This window comes from Ranitomeya variabilis, chromosome 6 (assembly GCF_051348905.1).
Source record: "Ranitomeya variabilis isolate aRanVar5 chromosome 6, aRanVar5.hap1, whole genome shotgun sequence".
Lineage (NCBI taxonomy): Eukaryota > Metazoa > Chordata > Amphibia > Anura > Dendrobatidae > Ranitomeya > Ranitomeya variabilis.
In genome coordinates this window covers 122,024,721-122,045,712 of record NC_135237.1, presented here as the reverse complement: position 1 = coordinate 122,045,712, position 20,992 = coordinate 122,024,721, and the positions used below count along the sequence as shown (strand labels likewise).

Genomic DNA, 20,992 nt, shown 5'->3' with positions numbered 1-20,992 from the left:
TATATAACACAGCCCACGCAGTATATAACACTGCCCATGTAGTATATAGTACAGCCCCCGCAGTATATCACACAGCCAACGTAGCATATAACAGCCCACGCAGTATATAGCACAGCCCACGCAGTATATCACACAACCCACGTAGTATATAACACTGCCCATGTAGTATATAGCACAGCCCCCGCAGTATATCACACAGCCCACGTAATATATAACACTGCCCATGTAGTATATAGCACAGCCCTCGCAGTATATCACACAGCCAATGCAGTATATCACACTGTCCATGTAGTATATAGCAGAGCCCCCGCAGTATATCACACAGCCCACATAGTATATAACACTGCCCATGTAGTATATAGCACAGCCCCCACAGTATACCACACAGCCCACGCAGTATATCACACTGCCCATGTAGTATATAGCAGAGCCCCCACAGCATATCACACAGCCCACGTAGTATATAACACTGCCCACGTAGTATATAGTACAGCCCCCATAGTATATCACACAGCCCACACAGTATATCACACTGCCCATGTAGTATATAGCACAGCCCACGCAGTATTTAGCAGTGTGGGCACCATATCCCTGTTAAAAAAAATTAATTAAAATAAAAAATAGTTCTATATTCACCCACCGGGATCCACCGAAGCTGCGCTGAGTCGCGCGCAGCTGCCGCCTTCTTCCATTCCCAGGATGCATTGCGAAATTACCCAGAAGACTTAGCAGTCTCACGAGACCGCTAAGTCTTCTGGGTAATTTCGCAATGCATCTCTGGGAATGGAAGATGGCGGCAGCCGCGTGCAGCTCGGCGGACTACGGAGGGTGAGAATAGCAGGTTTTTTGTTTTTTTATTATTTTTAACATTACATTTTTTTTACTATTGATGCCGCATAGGCAGCATCAATAGTAAAAAGTTGGGGACACACTGGGTTAATAGCAGCGGTAACGGAGTGTGTTATCCACGGCATAACGCGGTCTGTTACCACTGCCATTAACCCTGTGTGAGCGCTGACTGGAGGGGACTCGGGAGTATGGAGCGGGCACCGGGCACTGACTGCGGGGAGTAAGGAGCGGCCATTTTGCCGCCGGACTGTGCCCATCGCTGATTGGTCGTGGCCGTTTTGCCGCGACCAATCAGCGACTTGGATTTCCATGACAGACAGAGGCCACCACCAATGAATATCCATGACAGACAGACAGACAGACAGAAGGACAGACGGAAGTGACCCTTAGACAATTATACAGTAGATACATATATATATATATGAATACATAAGAAACAGAGAGCTTTTTCTGACCCGTATTAATAATGTAAATACAATACAAAATGGGTTTTCCTATAAGTAAATCATCCTAGACAACTTCTTGTATAATTACAAAATGTTTTTATTATCAAAAACGTTACAAAAAACCCACATACCAAGTGAAAAAGTTTAGTCCATATCCAAGAACAACTTATATTAAGAAAGAACATGTTAGGGGTTGAGTTCCCGCCTCTGCACAGGGGGAATCTCGGGCCATCTCCGCTGCGGTCTCCCATTCGTCTCCTGCTGCAGTGGAGCCTGCTCAGCTGAGACGTCGCTCCCAGCGTCTCGCTCAGTCTGACTCTGTGCAAAGGGTTACTGCTGCTTTTCCAGCTTCTGCCATTGAAGCCAGTGCTGGGCAGCGGTGAGCAGACGCTTTTGGGACTAAGTCCTGCTTTTCTCCTTCTGAGCATGCCCAGGGTAAGATCTCTCATTGGAGATCGAGGGTCACATGCTTGGATACTGCAGCAAAGCCCATTGGTTCTCCAGGAAGGTCCTGAAGGTGCTCAGGCTCTGTGGCAGTCTCTCATTTGTCCTTCTAGGAAGGTCTTGTACTTGCTGCAGCTATATAAGGTTCGCATGGCCGCACGGCCATGCGCTAGTATCAATGCATGTTATGAGTTTTGCGCCAATGTGGTCACGCTTGTTTGGATTCAGGGACCCGGCTGAAATAAGCCACCTAGAATACCGGCTCCTCCGGTGAAGAGATTGTATGTTTGCCTCCTTGACTGCGTGACCACAAGCTGCTATCTGCTCAGCAGTTACTGTGTATTCCTGTGGAGTTTAACAGGACACAGTCCTTTCTTTATAGCGACTCTGTGAAGCAACAGAGATCGCTCCTACCACCATATAGTGCCACCATTTGCCAGCAGCAGGTTCTTTTCCTGCCCGATGGACCCTGGGCTGCGAACGCACCAAATAACATCTCTATATTTACTCGGTGCATTCCGCCAGCCCTAACAGAACAAGCGGGCAGCAATGAAAACCATGAAAGGCAAAGGCGGGCACACAGTATGTGAACATATGGGGAAGCCCCAGACATGCAAATGAAAACAGTGCTACTCATTAATAAAGTGCATAGTGAGTAGCACTGTTTTCATTTGCATGAAATCTGCTTTTCCACAAGTTTGGTTGTCTGTACTGAAATTTTGGATTTCATCTTCCCTGTTTCCATCTGAAGATGTGACAAAATCTTCATGGGACGTAAACAGAGTCGAAACTGTAATACTGTCATCTATACTTCTATACTTTAAGCACAGAAGTGCATATGGTGTAGGATACCAAACTATGTGTCCAGTGTAAAAGCAAATCAACCTGTATAAACATAGGAAGATTACACATAAACAGGAAATAGGAAATGTGAAAAGGAACATTTCACCTGCATGTATGCATGCATATGCAGTTCAAATTGAGACATTCAGTTCATTGGTGCTTACACAAAATCTTGGCAAGAAGCCCAGCCCAACCAAACATATTAATAGTGTAGAGTGAGGACCATTCAGCCCAAAAATGTTTAGTCTAAATGACCAGTAAGCATGAGGTGTCTGAAACCTGCATCCTACTAAAAAGCCCTTGGGTTTGATACATTTTGCAAAAAATATCATACATCTTTACATACAAGCAATTACATCTTTAGTTTTAACTTTTAACTTGAACTTATGAATTATTTCTTAAATAAGGTGAACAATAGAGTAGAACATTTAACATTCATAGAAATGATCACTACATTTCATTGCTTCAGATCCTATAATGGCTGATTTATTATAAAATCTGATCTGAAATTATTTTGTATGCTGTATAAAAGAATTCAAAATCCAGGGAAAAGTAGAGATATATTTCATACAATTAAATTGATGATTGCACAGTAATGCTGAAACACTGGGATTACATGTACCCATGTGCTTTAACCCCTTAGTGACAGAGCCAATTTGGTACTTAATGACCGAGCCAATTTTTACAATTCTGACCAGTGTCACTTTATGAGGTTATAACTCTGGAACGCTTTATCGGATCCCGCTGATTCTGAGACTGTTTTTTCGTGACATGTTGTACTTCAAGTTAGTGGTAACATTTCTTCGATATTACTTGCGATTATTTATGAAAAAAATGGAAATATGGCGAAAATGTTTAAAATTTTGCAATTTTCAAACTTTGTATTTTTATGCCCTTAAATCAGAGAGATATGTCACAAAAAATAGTTAATAAATAACATTTCTCACATGTCTACTTTACATCAGCACAATTTTGGAAACAATTTTTTTTTTTGTTAGGGAGTTATAAGGGTTAAAAGTTGACCAGCAATTTCTCATTTTTACAACACCATGTTTTTTTTAGGGACCACATCACCTTTGAAGTGATTTTGAGGGGTCTATATGATAGAAGATAACCAAGTGTGACACCATTCTAAAAACTGCACCCCTCAAGCTGCTCAAAACCACATTCAAGAAGTTTATTAACCCTTTACGTACTTCACAGGAACTAAAACAATGTGGAAGAAAAAAATTAACATTTTACTTTTTTTTGCAAACATTTTACTTCAGAACCATTTTTTTTAATTTTCACAAGTGTAAAAACAGAAATTTAACCACAAATTTTGTTGTGCAATTTTTCCTGAGTACGCCGATACCCCATATGTGGAGGTAAACCACTGTTTGGGCGCACCGCAGAGCTTGGAAGTGAAGGAGCACCGTTTGACTGTTTCAATGCAGAATTGGCTGGAATTGAGATCGGACGCCATGTCGCGTTTGGAGAGCCCCTAATGTGCCTAAACAGTGGAAACCCCCCACAAGTGACACCATTTTGGAAACTAGACCCCCCAAGGAACTTATCTAGATGTGTGGTGAGCACTTTGAACCCCCAAGTGCTTCACAGAAGTTTATAACGTAGAGCCGTGAAAATAAAAAATCGCATTTGTTTTCACAAAAATGATTTTTTCGCCCACAAATTCTTATTTTCACAAGGGTAACAGGAGAAATTAGACCACAAAAGTTGTTGTGCAATTTCTCCTGAGTACGTCGATACCCCATATGTGGAGGTAAACCACTGTTTGGGCGCACCGCAGAGCTTGGAAGTGAAGGAGCACCGTTTGACTTTTTCAATGCAGAATTGGCTGGAATTGAGATCGGATGCCATGTCGCGTTTGGAGAGTCCCTGATGTGCCTAAACAGTGGAAACCCCCCACAAGTGATACCATTTTGGAAACTAGACCCCCCAAGGAACTTATCTAGATGTGTGGTGAGCACTTTGAACCCCCAAGTGCTTCACAGAAGTTTATAACGTAGAGCCGTGAAAATAAAAAATCTCATTTTTTCTACAAAAATGATCTTTTTGCCCCAAAATTTTTATTTTCACAAGGGTAACAGGAGAAATTAGACCACAAAAGTTGTTGTGCAATTTCTCCTGAGTACGTCGATACCCCATATGTGGAGGTAAACCACTGTTTGGGCGCACCGCAGAGCTTGGAAGTGAAGGAGCACCGTTTGACTTTTTCAATGCAGAATTGGCTGGAATTGAGATCGGATGCCATGTCGCGTTTGGAGAGTCCCTGATGTGCCTAAACAGTGGAAACCCCCCACAAGTGATACCATTTTGGAAACTAGACCCCCCAAGGAACTTATCTAGATGTGTGGTGAGCACTTTGAACCCCCAAGTGCTTCACAGAAGTTTATAACGTAGAGCCGTGAAAATAAAAAATCTCATTTTTTCTACAAAAATGATCTTTTTGCCCCCAAATTTTTATTTTCACAAGGGTAACAGGAGAAATTAGACCACAAAAGTTGTTGTGCAATTTCTCCTGAGTACGTCGATACCCCATATATGGGGGTAAACCACTGTTTGGGCGCACCGCAGAGCTTGGAAGAGAAGGAGTGTCGTTTTACTTTTTCAATGTAGAATTGGCTGGAATTGAGATCGGACGCCATGTCACGTTTGGAGAGCCGCTGATGTGCCTAAACAGTAGAGACCCCCCACATATGACACCATTTTGGAAACTAGACCCCTTAAGGAACTTATCTAGATGTGTGGTGAGCACTTTGAACCCCCAAGTGCTTCACAGAAGTTTATAACGTAGAGCCGTGAAAATAAAAAATCTCATTTTTTCTACAAAAATGATCTTTTTGCCCCAAAATTTTTATTTTCACAAGGGTAACAGGAGAAATTAGACCACAAAAGTTGTTGTGCAATTTCTCCTGAGTACGTCGATACCCCATATGTGGAGGTAAACCACTGTTTGGGCGCACCGCAGAGCTTGGAAGTGAAGGAGCACCGTTTGACTTTTTCAATGCAGAATTGGCTGGAATTGAGATCGGATGCCATGTCGCGTTTGGAGAGTCCCTGATGTGCCTAAACAGTGGAAACCCCCCACAAGTGATACCATTTTGGAAAGTAGACCCCCCAAGGAACTTATCTAGATGTGTGGTGAGCACTTTAAACCCCCAGGTGCTTCACAGAAGTTTATAACGTAGAGCCGTGAAAATAAAAAAATCGCATTTTTTCTACAAAAATGATCTTTTTACCTCCAAATTTTTATTTTACCAAGGGTAACAGGAGAAAATGGACCCCAGAAGCTGTTGTACAATTTGTCTTGAGTACGCCGACACCCCATATGTGGGGGTAAACCACTGTTTGGGCGCATGGCTGAGCTCGGAAGCAAAGGAGCGCCATTTGACTTTTCAATGCAAAATTGACTGGAATTGAGATCGGACGCCATGTCGCGTTTGGAGAGCCCCTGATGTGCCTAAACAGCAGAAACCCCCCAAAAGTGACCCCATTTTGGAAACTAGACCCCCCATGGAACTTATCTAGATGTGTAGTGAGAACTTTGAATGCCCAAGTGCATCACAGAAGTTTATAATGCAGAGTCGTGAAAATAAAAAATATATATTTTTTAACAATAAAGATTTTTTAGCCCCCAAGTTTTTATTTTCACAAGGGTAACAAGACAAATTGGACCCCAAAAGTTGTTGTCCAATTTGTCCTGAGTATGCTGGTACCCCATATGTGGGGGTAAACCACTGTTTGGGCGCATGGCAGAGCTCGGAAGGGAAGGAGTGCCATTTTGGAATGCAGACTTTGATAGAATTGTCTGCGGGCGTTATGTTGCCTTTGCAGACCCCTAATGTACCTAAACAGTAGAAACCCCCAACAAGTGACCCCATTTTGGAAAATAGACCCCCCAAGGAACTTATCTAGATATGTGGTGAGAACTTTGAATGCCCAAGTGCTTCACAGAAGTTTATAATGCAGAGTAGTGAAAATAAAAAAATATTTTTTTTCCCACAAAAAAGATTTTTTTAGCCCCCAAATTTTTATTTTCACAAGGGTAACAAGAGAAATTGGACCCCAAAAGTTGTTGTCCAATTTGTCCTGAGTATGCTGGTACCCCATATGTGGGGGTAAACCACTGTTTGGGCGCACGGCAGAGCTCGGAAGGGAAGGAGCGCCATTTTGCAATGCAGACTTTGATAGAATTGTCTGCGGGCGTTATGTTGCGTTTGCAGACCCCTAATGTACCTAAACAGTAGAAACCCCCACAAGTGACCAAATTTTGGAAACTAGACCCCCTAAGGAACTTATCTAGATATGTGGTGAGAACTTTGAAAGCTCAAGTGCTTCACAGAAATTTATAATGCAGAGTAGTGAAAATAAAAAAATATATTTTTTTCCAACAAAAAAGATTTTTAGCCCCCAAGTTTTTATTTTCACAAGGGTAACAGGAGAAATTGGACCCCAAAAGTTGTTGTCCAATTTATCCCGAGTACGCTGATGCCCCATATGTGGGGGTAAACCACTGTTTGGGCGCACGGCAGAGCTCAGAAGGGAGGGAGTACCATTTGACTTTTTTAGCGCAAAATTGGCTGTCGTGTTTGGAGACCCCCTGATGTACCTAAACAGTGGAAACCCCCCAATTCTAACTCCAACCCTAACCCCAACACAGCCCTAACCCTAATCTCAACCCGATCCATAATCCTAATCACAACCCTAACGATAATCACAACCCTAACCCCAAAACAGCCCTAATCTCAACCCTAACCATAACCCTAATCAAAACCCTAAATCCAACACACCCCTAACCCTAATCCCAACCCTAACCCTAATCCCAACCCTAATCCCAAACGTAACACTAATCCCAACCCTAATCCAAACCCTAACCCTAATCCCAACTCTAACCCTAACTTTAGCCCCAACCCTAACTTTAGCCCCAACTCTAACCATAACTTTAGCCCCCGTCGTCACAAAAAAAGTTCAATGTAACCTTTTTTTTGTACGTCGCGTCCGCCATTTCCGCGGATGCGTGGCCGTTACTCTGCCCCCTCCTCCCCAGGACATAGACTGGGCAGCGGATGCGTTGAAAAACTGCATCCGCTGCCCACGTTGTGCACAATTTTCACAACGTGCGTCGGTACATCGGGCCGACGCATTGCGACCGCCCCGTACCGACGCAAGTGTGAAAGAAGCCTTAGGCTACTTTCAGACATAGCGCATTTTTGAGCGCTATTTTGCGGGCGCTTTTCAAAAATGCGCAATGTCATTTTCGTCTGCCGGCAAAGTGAATGAGAAATTCACTTTGCCGTTCAGACACACCGCAAAAAAACGCGGCGCTTTTGTCTGCAAACACGCCGGCGTAAAAAGAATTGACATGTCAATTCTTTACGCAGCGGCGTGTCTGCGTATCCCCCTAGGGCCCCATATTACCTTCCACACACAGCGCCTTTGTCCTGGGTGTCGGCGTCTTTGTACGGAGGGGTTGACACCCAGGACCGGACGTGACGTCGGACAGGAGGAGGGAAGCCCCCGCCCCCCAGTGAAGCAGCATGGAGTCCTTCTGTGTGCGTGTGTGTGCGTGTGTGTGTCCCCATGCGACGCTAGTGCCACCATTGTGCTAAGTCGCCGTATGGGACTACTACTCCCATCCGGTATTAGGATGGGAGAGTTGTCCCTGTGTCCGGCGACTTAGCACAATTGTAAAGTTACACAAAACACCTACACACAATACACATACATGACACACAGTACATACAACATATAACACAGAGTATATACTCACCAACAGCACACTTGTAGGCGAAGCCCTCGATCCTCCAGGAAAAAATCCAAAAATAATAAACCAAATTCATACTCCCTGTCCGCAGAATCCATAAAACGAGTGTCCCACGCCGATCGGCTGCTCTCCGGCGATACACTGCCAGGAGCGAAGCTCCTAGCAGTGTATCGCGTACTGTTCCGGAGTTCAATGACTCCGGCGTCTCGGTTAACAGCAGTACAGCTGCGTTGAACTTTCCCACGCAGCACTGCCGTTAAGCGAGAGTGCCGGGGTCAATGACCGCCGGTAAACTCGCTCGCGCATGCGCAGTGACACACCGACAGGAACTATGGCTCCTGTCAGTGTGTTGCTGCAGCCGTGGAGAGCAGACATATCTCTGGATGTGTCTGTTCTCCATGGAAAATCTTGATACGTGGCACTTAAATATGTGGCAATTAAATACGTGACACGTGGCACTTATACGTGATACGTTTCACTTAAATATGTGGCACTGAAATACGTGATACGTGGCACTTTGATACGTGGCACGTGTCACTTAAATACGTGGCACGTGGCACTGAAAGATGTGGCACGTGGCACTTTGATACGTGGCACTGAAATATGTGGCACGTGGCACTTTGATACGTGGCACGTGGCACTTTGATACGTGGCACTTTGATACGTGGCACGTGGCACTTTGATACGTGGCACTGAAATATGTGGCACGTGGCACTTTGATACGTGGCACGTGTCACTTAAATACGTGGCACGTGGCACTGAAATATGTGGCACGTGGCACTTTGATACGTGGCACGTGTCTCTTAAATACGTGGCACGTGGCACTGAAAGATGTGGCACGTGGCACTTTGATACGTGGTACGTGGCACTTTGATACGTGGCACTGAAATATGTGGCACGTGGCACTTTGATACGTGGCACGTGGCACTTTGATACGTGGCACGTGGCACTTTGATACGTGGCACGTGGCACTTTGATACGTGGCACGTGGCACTTTGATACGTGGCACGTGGCACTGAAATATGTGGGACACGTCGCACAAAAAAGTTACATGTAGTTTTTTTTGTGTCGACGGTCCGCCGAAGCACGACGCATCCGTCGCACGACGGATGCGACATGTGGCAATCCGTCGCAATGCGTCGCTAATGCAAGCCAATGGAGAAAAAACGCATCCTGCAAGCACTTTTGCAGGATGCGTTTTTTCTCCAACGACGCATTGCGACGGAAGCCAAAAAACGCTAGTGTGAAAGTAGCCTAACCCTAACCCTAGCCCTAACCCTAAATTTAGCCCCAACCCTAACCCTAACTCTAACCCTAACCCTAACTCTAACCCTAACCCTAACCCTAACCCTAATTTTAGCCCCAACTTGTCTTCTCCTGCCGGCCGGCAGATGGCAGCAGATGGCGGGCGCACTGCGCATGCGCCCGCCATGATGAAAAAGCCGGCTGGCAGGAGAAGACAGAAGAGGACCCAGGGACCCCGGGTGAGTATGATAGGGTCCCCGAATCCCCCTATTTCTCTGTCCTCTGATGTGCGATCACATCAGAGGACAGAGAAATAACTGATCGCTTTTTTTTTTTTTTTTTTGCGGTCGCCGGTAAACTGGTAATTACCGGCGATCGCAAAGCAGGGGTCGGTGCAAATCGACCCCGATCATGTTCTTTGGGGTCTCGGCTACCCCCGGCAGCCGAGACCCCAAAGAACATCCGGGTGCCGGGCGGCGGGCGCACTGCGCGTGCGCCCGCCATTTTTTCCCGGAAAAAAGATGGCGGCGCCCATGGGGAGACACGAGGAGCACCGGGGGAGGTAGGTAAGTATTGGGGGGCTATTGGGGGCCATCGGGGACCACATTTCTCTGTCCTCCGATGTGCGATCACATCGGAGGACAGAGAAATTAAACGGCAAATCGCGTTTTTTTTTTTTTTGTTGCGACCGCCAGTAAACGGTTAATTACCGGCGATCGCAACTCGGGGGTCGGTAAAAACCCCGCGAATCATGTTCTCTGGGGTCTCGGCTACCCTCGGCAACCGAGACCCCAGAGAAAATCCGACTCTGGGGGGCGCTATTCACTTTTTCCACAGCGCCGTTAATTAACGGCGCTGTGGTTTAAGTACCCTTAGCGGCCGCCGTTAAAAGGCGTATCGGCGGTCGTTAAGGGGTTAAATGGTACCAAAAAGCCATGCAGCTTTGGCCATAGTGTAAAGGTACCACACTAGAGGGAGGCCATGCTTATAAAAAAATAAAGAAGCCACACCGGAATCCACCTTCAGAAGATATTTAACTGCTTTCCATGCCACCGGCTTCGGAAGAAAGCCAGACATTGGTAAGGTATTGGGCCAAACTATTGCTGCCTGTTGATCCAGTAATTTTAAGGCTGCTCTGGGCTAAGAGGCAAATTCCAGTGGTAAGTATGGTTTCTTTTCATTTTATAGAAGCATGGAGTTCATCTGTAAAATTCTGAAACAGAGAAAACAAACTTTTAAGTTCATTTTTCTGTGTCAGTTCTAACAGTCTTTAACTACTGTGATGTCCATGACTTGGGAATCATACAGCATTGTATTGTTGCTCTTGCATTGCTATGCACCAAGGTTGGACTTTGAGAAGCTTGTCCTCCCTAACTCCCTGTCAGCCGCCTTAGCTATGATGCCAGTAATCCCTCCCTTCTTCTTTCCCAGATAGTGTATATCAACCATGTTAAGAAGCTCATGTCTTTGCATCTCTGATTCAGAATAGTCTTTCTTACTTACTGTAATTGTGGTAATTGGGCATAACTACAAGAATTCAGCTTGAAAATAAACCTTCCTCTGGAACCTTCATACGTGCTTCTGCAGTCGAGTCAAGCTATGTGATGAAATTTCATCATGTGAGTACTTTTACACAGAGACTTTCATAGAAAAGGTATCTTAAGATCCCCACAATGGCAGCCCGGTTACAGAGTCATAATAACTACCTTGATGAACCCTTTGGACTGCTATATTTTTGTTTTGATACAGCTTTTTCAAAGACTTCTCTTTTAGATTAACCCCATGAATGCCTGCTTTTGTTTGATCTAGAAGCACCTCAACAGTCATTGCCCACTTATTCTGTCTGATCTCCTGCGCTCTTATAGGGGTGTCCTATTCAGTCATTGTCATTGCTCTTATGGTTCCGAGGGTGGTTTGTACTTTTTCTTTCAGCTTACTTTACTGGACAAAGACTATGTACTCTGCCTGCTCAACCTGGGTGCCTCTACAGTAAAGGTCAAATCTCTGTTATAGGGGTTAATGGATGAAAACCATGAAGCCAATCTCACCCTGTTAAACAGATGTGCTAGTGACAAGCTGGACCAACAATGTCAGTTTGAGGTGATTGATGCCATATACTACGACCCAAATCTTTCAGACTGGATTGTTAGTCACCAGTCTTGATGATGGGCACCTATCAATTGTTGTGCTCCACAATTAGCGGTGACTACAGTACATTTATAACTAGTTGGGAAGGCTATGCATTACTTTTAGCTAGCTTAAGTAAATATTGTGTATTCTACAAACCATACTTACCCTGATAGCGCTATAAAAATACATTGACTGCTGCCAAGATCTAGGTAGGACAGCAAAGTTATAGCAATATGTCTAAGATAATTAGCTAAATGGGTAAGGGTCTCTGAATCAGGAATCCATAGAAATAATACAAATTCACTCTAGTATTTTTAAATACATCGACCACCTTTTAACAATAATTAAACAAAAGTCATGCTTTATTACATCCCTTAAATAGTGTTTTTCTCACCCTCTGGGTAATCTGTTAAAGGGAACCTATCACCCCGTTTTTTAAAGATTAGATAAAAATAGTGTGAAATAGGGGCAGAGCTGGGCTTTACATTACTGCCTTTTTGGTGCCTTTACACCCCCGTTAGGCTGCCGAAATACCTTTGTGAAGTGGCCGTTTTGTCCTGTCACTCAAGTTGGTCAGGTCGGATGGGCGTGGTCACAGCGCTGTTTCTCCCCCAGATCAGGCTCATCATTACGTTGGTGGCGTAGTGGTGTGCGCATGTCCAAGGTCCCGAATCCTGCACAGGGGTGTGAAAATAGCAGCGATGTCCGTTATTTCATTGGTGGTCGGTGGGCGCGGCCATCTTGCTTTGGCCACGCGTGCGCAGAAGCGGCGCTCTGCTGGCCGCGGCTTCAGGAAAATGGCCACGGGCATCCGCGCGTGCGCAGATGGCTATCGCGGCGGTTATTTTCGTGAAGCAGAGTTCGCATCTCGGCTTCACGAAAATGGCCGCCGCGATAGCCATCTGCGCACGCGCGGATGCCCGCGGCCATTTTCCTGAAGCCGCGGCCAGCAGAGCGCCGCTTCTGCGCACGCGCGGCCAAAGCAAGATGGCTGCGCCCACCGACCACCAATGAAATAACGGACATCGCTGCTATTTTCACACCCCTGTGCAGGATTCGGGACCTTGGACATGCGCACACCACTACGCCACCAACGTAATGATGAGCCTGATCTGGGGGAGAAACAGCGCTGTGACCACGCCCATCCGACCTGACCAACTTGAGTGACAGGACAAAACGGCCACTTCACAAAGGTATTTCGGCAGCCTAACAGGGGTGTAAAGGCACCAAAAAGGCAGTAATGTAAAGCCCAGCTCTGCCCCTATTTCACACTATTTTTATCTAATCTTTAAAAAACGGGGTGATAGGTTCCCTTTAATTAGAGTACATTTCTATCACAATTACCAACGTTTGTGGAGTAAACTATGATGAATTTGCTCTAGGCAATGCCAAGTTGAGCTCCTTGCATTTTTCCCAAGGTTGACAGAGCCGGCCAGGTTGGTATAAAAATTACCAGACAGTACAAAATTTGTGAAATTTTAATGCCAGAATTTGGGAGAAAATGGATGAATTAAGGCCAATATCTTTGCTTTATGAGTGTGGTAAATAAGTTCTAATGTAAAATTCCTTTGGACAGGTTTTGTAGAACCCCATCACCATTCTGCACTGCTATTTGCTGTTTGTTAGGTGATTTGTAATATTTGCAAAAGACAACTTACACAGCCCTAGAAAAATGCCCTAAATAGATTATTTATATGAATCCTTAAAAGAATATTCTAATTTAATAGTGAGAATAAGAAGCATCCAGAAATACTGACATTAAGTTGCTGTGATAAAGCCGCTGTTTTATCTTGTACAAAGCAATAGGGGCGGCTGCACACTTAATATCTCAATATTTAGTCTACGAGGTGACCAGATTTTATAGCATCACAGAATTTGTTAATGTATAAATGCAAATGTCTGTTACTTATGCAGGTTTAAGGATTAATTCTTCCTCTTGCAATCACACCAGTAGCGTTTTTATTGGTGACATGCTTCACTAAGAATGTATAAATGACACCATATAACTGCGGGAGAATGAAGGTCTTAACTGCGCTAAGTACAGTGTTCTTCTACAAATAAACACAGCTTTATATGACACATTAATGCCATTTTACATGCCACTTAAACGTACAGTATCATAAAAAGGGCCATTTTAAATCACATAAACACTTTTAGTTTGCGAGTATATTATTTTATACATCCCTAAAAGAAGTGGCAACATTAAGCTATTTATTTGATCCATCGTGTCACAACAATCACTGTTATATCCCCAGGCTGTTAGTAAAAAAAAATCTTTATTATTTGAATGTTTTATTGCTATAATATTTGCCATGTAAAGTCAAAGACATACTGTAGACCCCAATTACAAATGGTAAATGCTAAGCATTACACAAGGTCTCCTATTGCTCCGTGGATGAAGTAGAGCACTTAGATTTATGCAGTGCTATCACCTGAGGTGTACAATTTGAGTGCAATCATAAAAAATGCCTAAAGTGGCTGTCTTATGAAAAAACTCCTGTCCATATGCCCTATCATGACATATATAAAAACATGAAAGTGGTTCTCCTTTTATTACAAAGATGGCCATTCCTCTTTATAAAAATAGAAAAAATAATCGGCTCACCACCACTATGAGAAATGCAGACGATATCAAGGAGACCTCCAGGCCAGTTTTCTTAAGTTACAGCAAAATAGTAGAAAAAAAATGTTGTAATGAAATAAAATTAGATCTTTTTTAAACAAACACCTCCATAAAAATTACTGTAAGTCGTCCAAGAAAAAAAAGGATACGGAAAAGTCAACGGGGACAAATTGACTGCACTGTATTAAAGGGAGGATGGATGGGGTCATGTATCATGAGATTTTGGCTTATACTCGCCTTCCCTCAGTAAAAGCATTGAAGATGGGTCTTCCAGCATGACAATGACCCAAAACACACAGACTAGGCATTTAAGGAGTAAAGGTACCATCACACTCAGCGACGCTGCAGTGATATAGACAACGAGCCGATCGCTGCAGCGTCACTGTTTAGGTCGCTGGGGAGCTGTCACACAGACAGCTCTCTCCAGTGACCAATGATCAGGGGAACGACTTCGGTATCGTTGAAACTGTCTTCAACAATGCCGAAGTCCCCCTGCAGCACCCGGGTAACCAGGGTAAACATCGGGTTACTAAGTGCAGGGCCGCGCTTAGTAACCCGATATTTACCCTGGTTACCATTGTAAAAGTTAAAAAAAAACACTACATACTCACCTTCTGATGTCTGTCACGTCCCCCGGCGTCCACAGGGTTAAACTGCTTTCAGCAGGAGCGCTTGCTAATGCTGCGCTGCTGCCGAGAGCTTCCCTGCACTGAATGTGTCAGCGCTGGCACCGGGCAGTAACAGCGGTGACGTCACCGCTGTGCTCTGCTTTACGGCCGGCACTGACAGTCAGTGCAGGGAAGCTCTCGGCAGCAGAGCATTCATTTAGCAGCGCTCCTGCTGAAAGCAGTTTAACCCTGTGGACACTGGCGGGGGACGTGAGAGACATCAGAAGGTGAGTATGTACTGTTTTTTTTTTAACTTTTACAATGGTAACCAGGGTAAATATCGGGTTACTAAGCGTGGCCCTGCACTTAGTAACCCAATATTTACCCTAGTTACCATTATAAAACATTGCAGGCATTGTTGCTTTTGCTGTCAAACACAACGATACACACCGATCTGACGACCAAATAAAGTTCAGGACTTCTAGCTCCGACCAGCGATATCACAGCAGGATCCAGATCGCTGCTGCGTGTCAAACACAACGAGATCGCTATCCAGGACGCTGCAACGTCACGGATCGCTGTCGCTCTCGTTGTAAAGTCGCTCAGTATGAAGGTACCTTAACTCCGTAAGAAGTGTTTCAAGGTCATGGAATGGTCTAGCCAGTCTCCAGAACTGAACCCAATAGAAAATCTTTGGAGGGAGCTGAAACTCAACGTTGCCCAGGGACAGGGCCAAAACTAGTAATATCTGTATGGAGGAATGGGCCAAAATCCCTGCTGCAGTGTGTGTCAACTTGGTCAAGAACTACAGGAAACATCTAACCTCTGTAATTGCAAACAAAAGTTTCCAAATATTAAGTTCTGTTTTTCTGTTGTATAAAATACTTATTTCATGCAATAAAATGCAAATTAATTATGTTAAAATCATACAACGTGATTTTTTGGAATTTTTTTTAAGATTCTGTCTGTCACAGTTAAAGTGTACCTAAGATAAAAATTACACATCTCTCCATGCTTTGTAGATGGGAGAATTTGCAAAATCGGCAGTGTATCAAATACTTATTTTCCCCACTGTATAATTGCATTTTCACATATATAAAATAATCATCAAGCTATGCATCTATATAGTCAGAAAACAACAAAACATCTCAGTAATGACACAGTGTTTAGCTACAAAAGTTTATCAGCACAAAAGAAAATTAAATTCTTCATAAGACTTAATGTCTAGACATGTATCCTTAACCCCTTTCTGACCTTGGACGGGATAGTACGTCCGAGGTAAAATCCCCTGCTTTGATGCAGGGCTCCGGCGGTGAGCCCGCATCAAAGCCGGGACATGTCAGCTGTTTTGAACAGCTGACATGTGCCCGCAATAGTGGCGGGTGAAATCGCGATTCACCCGCCGCTATTAACTAGTTAAATGCCGCTGTCAAATGCAGACAGTGGCATTTAACCGGCGCTTCCGGCCGGGCGGCCGGAAATGAGCGCATTGCCGACCCCTGTCACATGATCGGAGGTCGGCGTTGCTTCTGAATAGTAGCCATAGAGGTCCTTGAGAACTCTATGGCTACTGATCCCCAGCAGCTGTGAGCGCCACCCTGTGGTCGGCGCTCACAGCACACCTGCATTTCTGCTACATAGCAGTGAACATCAGATCGCTGCTATGTAGCAGAGCCGATCGTGTTGTGCCAGCTTCTAACCTCCCATGGAGGCTATTGAAGCATGGCAAAAGTTAAAAAAAAGTAAAAAAAAAATGTGAAAAAAATAAAAAATATATAAAAGTTTAAATCACCCCCCTTTCGCCCCATTCAAAATAAATCAATAAAAAAGAAATCAAACCTACACATATTTGGTATCGCCGCGTTCAGAATCGCCCGATCTATCAATAAAAAAAAAGCATTAACCTGATGTTAGGGGTCGAGTTCCCGCCTCTGCACAGAGGGAATCTCGGGCCATCTCCGCTGCGGTCTCCTATTCTTCTCTTGCCGCAGTGGAGCCTGCTCAGCGGAGACGTCGGTCCCAGCGTCTCGCTAAGTCTGACTTTGTACAAAGAGTTACTGCTGCCTTTCCTGCTTCTGCCATTGAAGTTCTGTGCTGGGCAGCGGCGAGCAGACTCATCTGGGACTAAGTCCTGCTTTTCTCGTTCTGAGCATGCCCAGAGTAAGATCTCTCGGTGGAGATCGAGGGTCACTTGGTCACATACTGCAGCTAAGGCCAATGGTTCTTCAGGAAGGTCCTGTAGGTGCTGCAACTATTTAAGGCTCGCATGGCCGCACGGCCATGCGCTAGTATTGTTCTTTGTTATGTGCTTTGCGCCAGTGTGGTCACGTGTGAGTGTGTTCAGGGACCCGGCTGAAATAAGCCCCTAGAATGCTGGCACCTCCGGCAAGGAGTTTTGTGTGCATGCGTGACCACTGACTGCTCTCTGTTTGGGCAGTTATCCTGTGCCTCTGTGAAGTTTAACAGGGCACAGTGCTTTGCTTTCACGGCTACTTGGTGAATTAACTGAGTTAGTCCATACCGCCATATAGTGCCGCCGTTTGCTAGCAGCAGGTACTCCTGCACGGTGGACTCTGGGCTGCGAACGCACCAATATCAATAAAAACATCTCTATTTACTCTGTGCATTCCGCTAGCCCTAACACCTGATCGCTAAACTGCGTAGCGAGAAAAAAAAATTGAAATGCCAGAATTACGTTTTTTTGGTCGCTGCGACATTGCATTAAAATGCAATAACGGATTATCAAAAGAACGTATCTGCACCAAAATGGTATCATTAAGAATGCCAGCTCGGCACGCAAAAAATAAGCCTTCACCCGACCCCAGATCATGAAAAATGGAGACGCTACAAGTATCGGAAAATGGTGCATTTTTTTTTTTTAGCAAAGTTTGGAATTTTTTTTCACCACTTAAATAAAAAATAACCTAGTCATGTTAGGTGTCTATGAACTCGTACTGACCTGGAGAATCATAATGGCAGGTCAGCTTTAGCATTTAGTGAACCTAGCAAAAAAGCAAAACAAAAAACAAGTGTGGGACTGCACTTTTTTTGCAATTTCACCACACTTGGATTTTTTTTCCCATTTTCTAGTACACGACATGGTAAAACCAATGATGTCATTCAAAAGTACAACTCGTCCCACAAAAAATAAACCCTTACATGGCCAAATTGACGGAAAAATTAAAAAGTTATGGCTCTAGGAAAGAGGAGAGCGAAAAACGAACACGGAAAAATGGAAAATCCCAAGGTCATGAAGGAGTTAAGAAGCAAACCAATAGCTGTACACAATTTATGCAGCATTCAAAAATACAGTAATTATCAAAAACAAAGTGGAGAAAAGAAATTACAACAGAGATGAGCAGATCTGTTGAGATTTGAATCCACCAAAATGTACCGTATTTTTCGGACTATAAGGCCATGTTCACACTTTGCGGCGTCCCTCTGCGGGTTCTCCCGCAGCGGAATTGATAAATCTGCAGGGCAAAACTGCTGCGGTTATCCCTGCAGATTTATCGTGGTTTGTTCCGCGGTTTCCGCTGCGGGATTACTCCTATACTATTGATGCTGCATATGCAGCAATATGCAGCATCAATAGTAATGTTAAAAATAATAAAAATTGGTTATACTCACCCTCCGATGTCCGGATCTCCTGGGCGCTGCACGCGGTGCTCCGGTTCCAAAGATGCTGTGCCGAGAAGGACCTTCGTGACGTCACGGTCATGTGACCCGGGCGTCATCACGGTCATGTGACCGCGATGTCACCGCAGGTCCTGTTCGCACAGCAACTCTGACCGGACGGCCGCGTGCAGCGCTGAGAGGTGAGTATAACATGATTTTTTATTTTTATTCTTTTTTTTACCCCAAATATGGTTCCCAGGGCCTGGAGGAGAGTCTCCTCTCCTCCACCCCGGGTACCACCCGCACATTAACTGCTTACTTCCCGCAACGTGGGCACAGGCCCATGCGGGAAGTAAGCGGTTCAATGCATTCCTATGGGTGCATAATCGCAGCGATTCTGCACAAAGAAGTGACATGCTGCAAGTTTTAAACCGCTGCGTTTCTGCGCGGTTTTTCCCACAGCATGTGCACAGCGGTTGGCGGTTTCCATAGGGTTTACATGTAAATGGAAACGCTATGGAAACTGCTGCGGACCCGCAGCATCAAAATCGCCGCGGTTCCGTGGTAAAAACAGCAAAGTGTGATCATGGCCTAAGACGCACCGGACCATAAGATGCACCCCAAAATTGGGGTGAAAATTGCAGAAAAAAGATTTTTTTTTATAAGATGGGGGTCCGTCTTATTGTCCGAATTTACAGAATCTTACCTGAGGGCTGGCGGTGGCAGAGCAGGGTCACAGGAGGCATGGTGTCAGCAGAGGTCGGGTGATGTGGTACGGCATGCACCTAAGCAGGGTCCCTTCCTGCTTAGGTGGGCGACGCCACGGCCTGGTGTCCATGGGGGGGTTGCAGTAGTGGTGTGGCGACGGCAGAGGTGCGGTATGGCGTGAGCAGGGTCCCTTCCACAGGTGAGGTGACGCAGCGGCCTGGTGTCCATGGGGGGGTTGCAGCAGTGGTGTGGTGACGGCAGAGGTGGTGACGGCAGAGGTGCGGCGGCAGAGGTGCGGTATGGCGTGTGCAGGGTCCCTTTCACAGGTGAGGTGATGCAGCAGCCCGGTAAGCAGCAGAGCCGGGTGAATCATGTTGTTATCGGTGGTGGTGGCCATCTTCCTGAGGCTGCGTGTGCGCAGATGGAGTTCTCTGCTTCCCGGGGCTTCAGGAAAATGGCCGCGGGAGGCCGCGCGTGCACAGTTGGAGATTGCGGTGGCCATTTTCTTGAAGCCGAGATCTAAATCTGTGAACTCGGCTTCAGGAAAATGGCCGCCGCGATCTCCTTCTGCGCACGTGCGGCATCCCGCGGCCATTTTCCTGAAGCCCCGGGAAGCAGAGCACTCCATCTGCGCATGCGCAGCCTCAGGAAGATGGCCGCCACCACCGATAACAACATGATTCACCCGACTCTGCTGCTTACCGGGCTGCTACATCACCTCACCTGTGAAAGGGACCCTGCGCACGCCATAACGCACCTCTGCCGCCGCACGTCTGCTGCCGCCACCACACCACTGCGGGTAAGCGTGCATTACGACTATAAGACGCACCCCCTATTTTCCCCCCTTTTTTTTGGGGGGGAAAAGTGAGTCTTGTGGTCCGAAAAATACGGTAAATATTTTCCATAAAAATTTGATTCACAGCAAGGTTATTCTCCCCGAACTGCAGGTCCATTATGCTGTGGGGTCATCTAGACCCCAAAAGATAATAAACCTAAGGTGTAAGAAACTAAAAAGAAAACTTATACTCACCTCATTTCCCACCTGTTCATCCCCTCAGTTGGTCGTTGCCCTCATTTCAACCTTCAGAGCTGCCTCTTTTTTTCCCTGTCCTCTTCAACTCCCAGACTTCTGGCTGTGATTAGGCCTCAGAGATCTCTGCACACTGCAATACGTTGATATCTTGACGTTCAATGCACAGTGACTTCTGAGGCCTGGTCATGACAGGAAGTCACAGCCATGAGAGGACAAGCAGGAGCTTTGATGGCATAAGAAGAGGCCCTGAAAACTGGACAGACTACAATTCTTTTCTTTCACCCATTTTGAGCTGCATCTGGCCTGTTAACTTTAAAGGGAACCTGTCACCCCGTTTTTTCCGTATGAGATAAAAATACTGTTAAATAGGGCCTGAGCTGTGCATTACAATAGTGTATTTTGTGGACCCCGACTACCCACCTATGCTGCCGAAATACGTTACCAAAGTAGTCGTTTTTGCCTGTCAATCAGGCTGGTCTGGTCAGATGGGCGTGGTGTCTTCCCCCAGATCTTGCTTAGTTTTCCGTTGGTGGCGTAGTGGTGTGCGCATGCCCAAGTCCAGAATCCACTGCACAGGGGAGGGAAAATAGCGCGATCTGCGCTATTCCTCTGGTGATCGGTGGGGACGGCCATCTTCCTGTGGCCGCGCGTGCGCAGATCAATCGCTCTGCAGCCCGG

General features: G+C 45.5%; 1 protein-coding gene and 1 long non-coding RNA gene across 2 annotated transcripts in view; one reads left to right on the top strand and one right to left on the bottom strand.

Moving 5' to 3' along the window:
* Positions 1-20,992, bottom strand: part of TGFBR2 (transforming growth factor beta receptor 2) — a 76,867-nt gene that overhangs the window by 28,624 nt on the left and 27,251 nt on the right. The gene's annotated exons all lie outside the window — the stretch shown is intronic.
* LOC143783497 (uncharacterized) overlaps positions 1-20,992 on the top strand; it is a 45,127-nt gene that overhangs the window by 2,810 nt on the left and 21,325 nt on the right. The gene's annotated exons all lie outside the window — the stretch shown is intronic.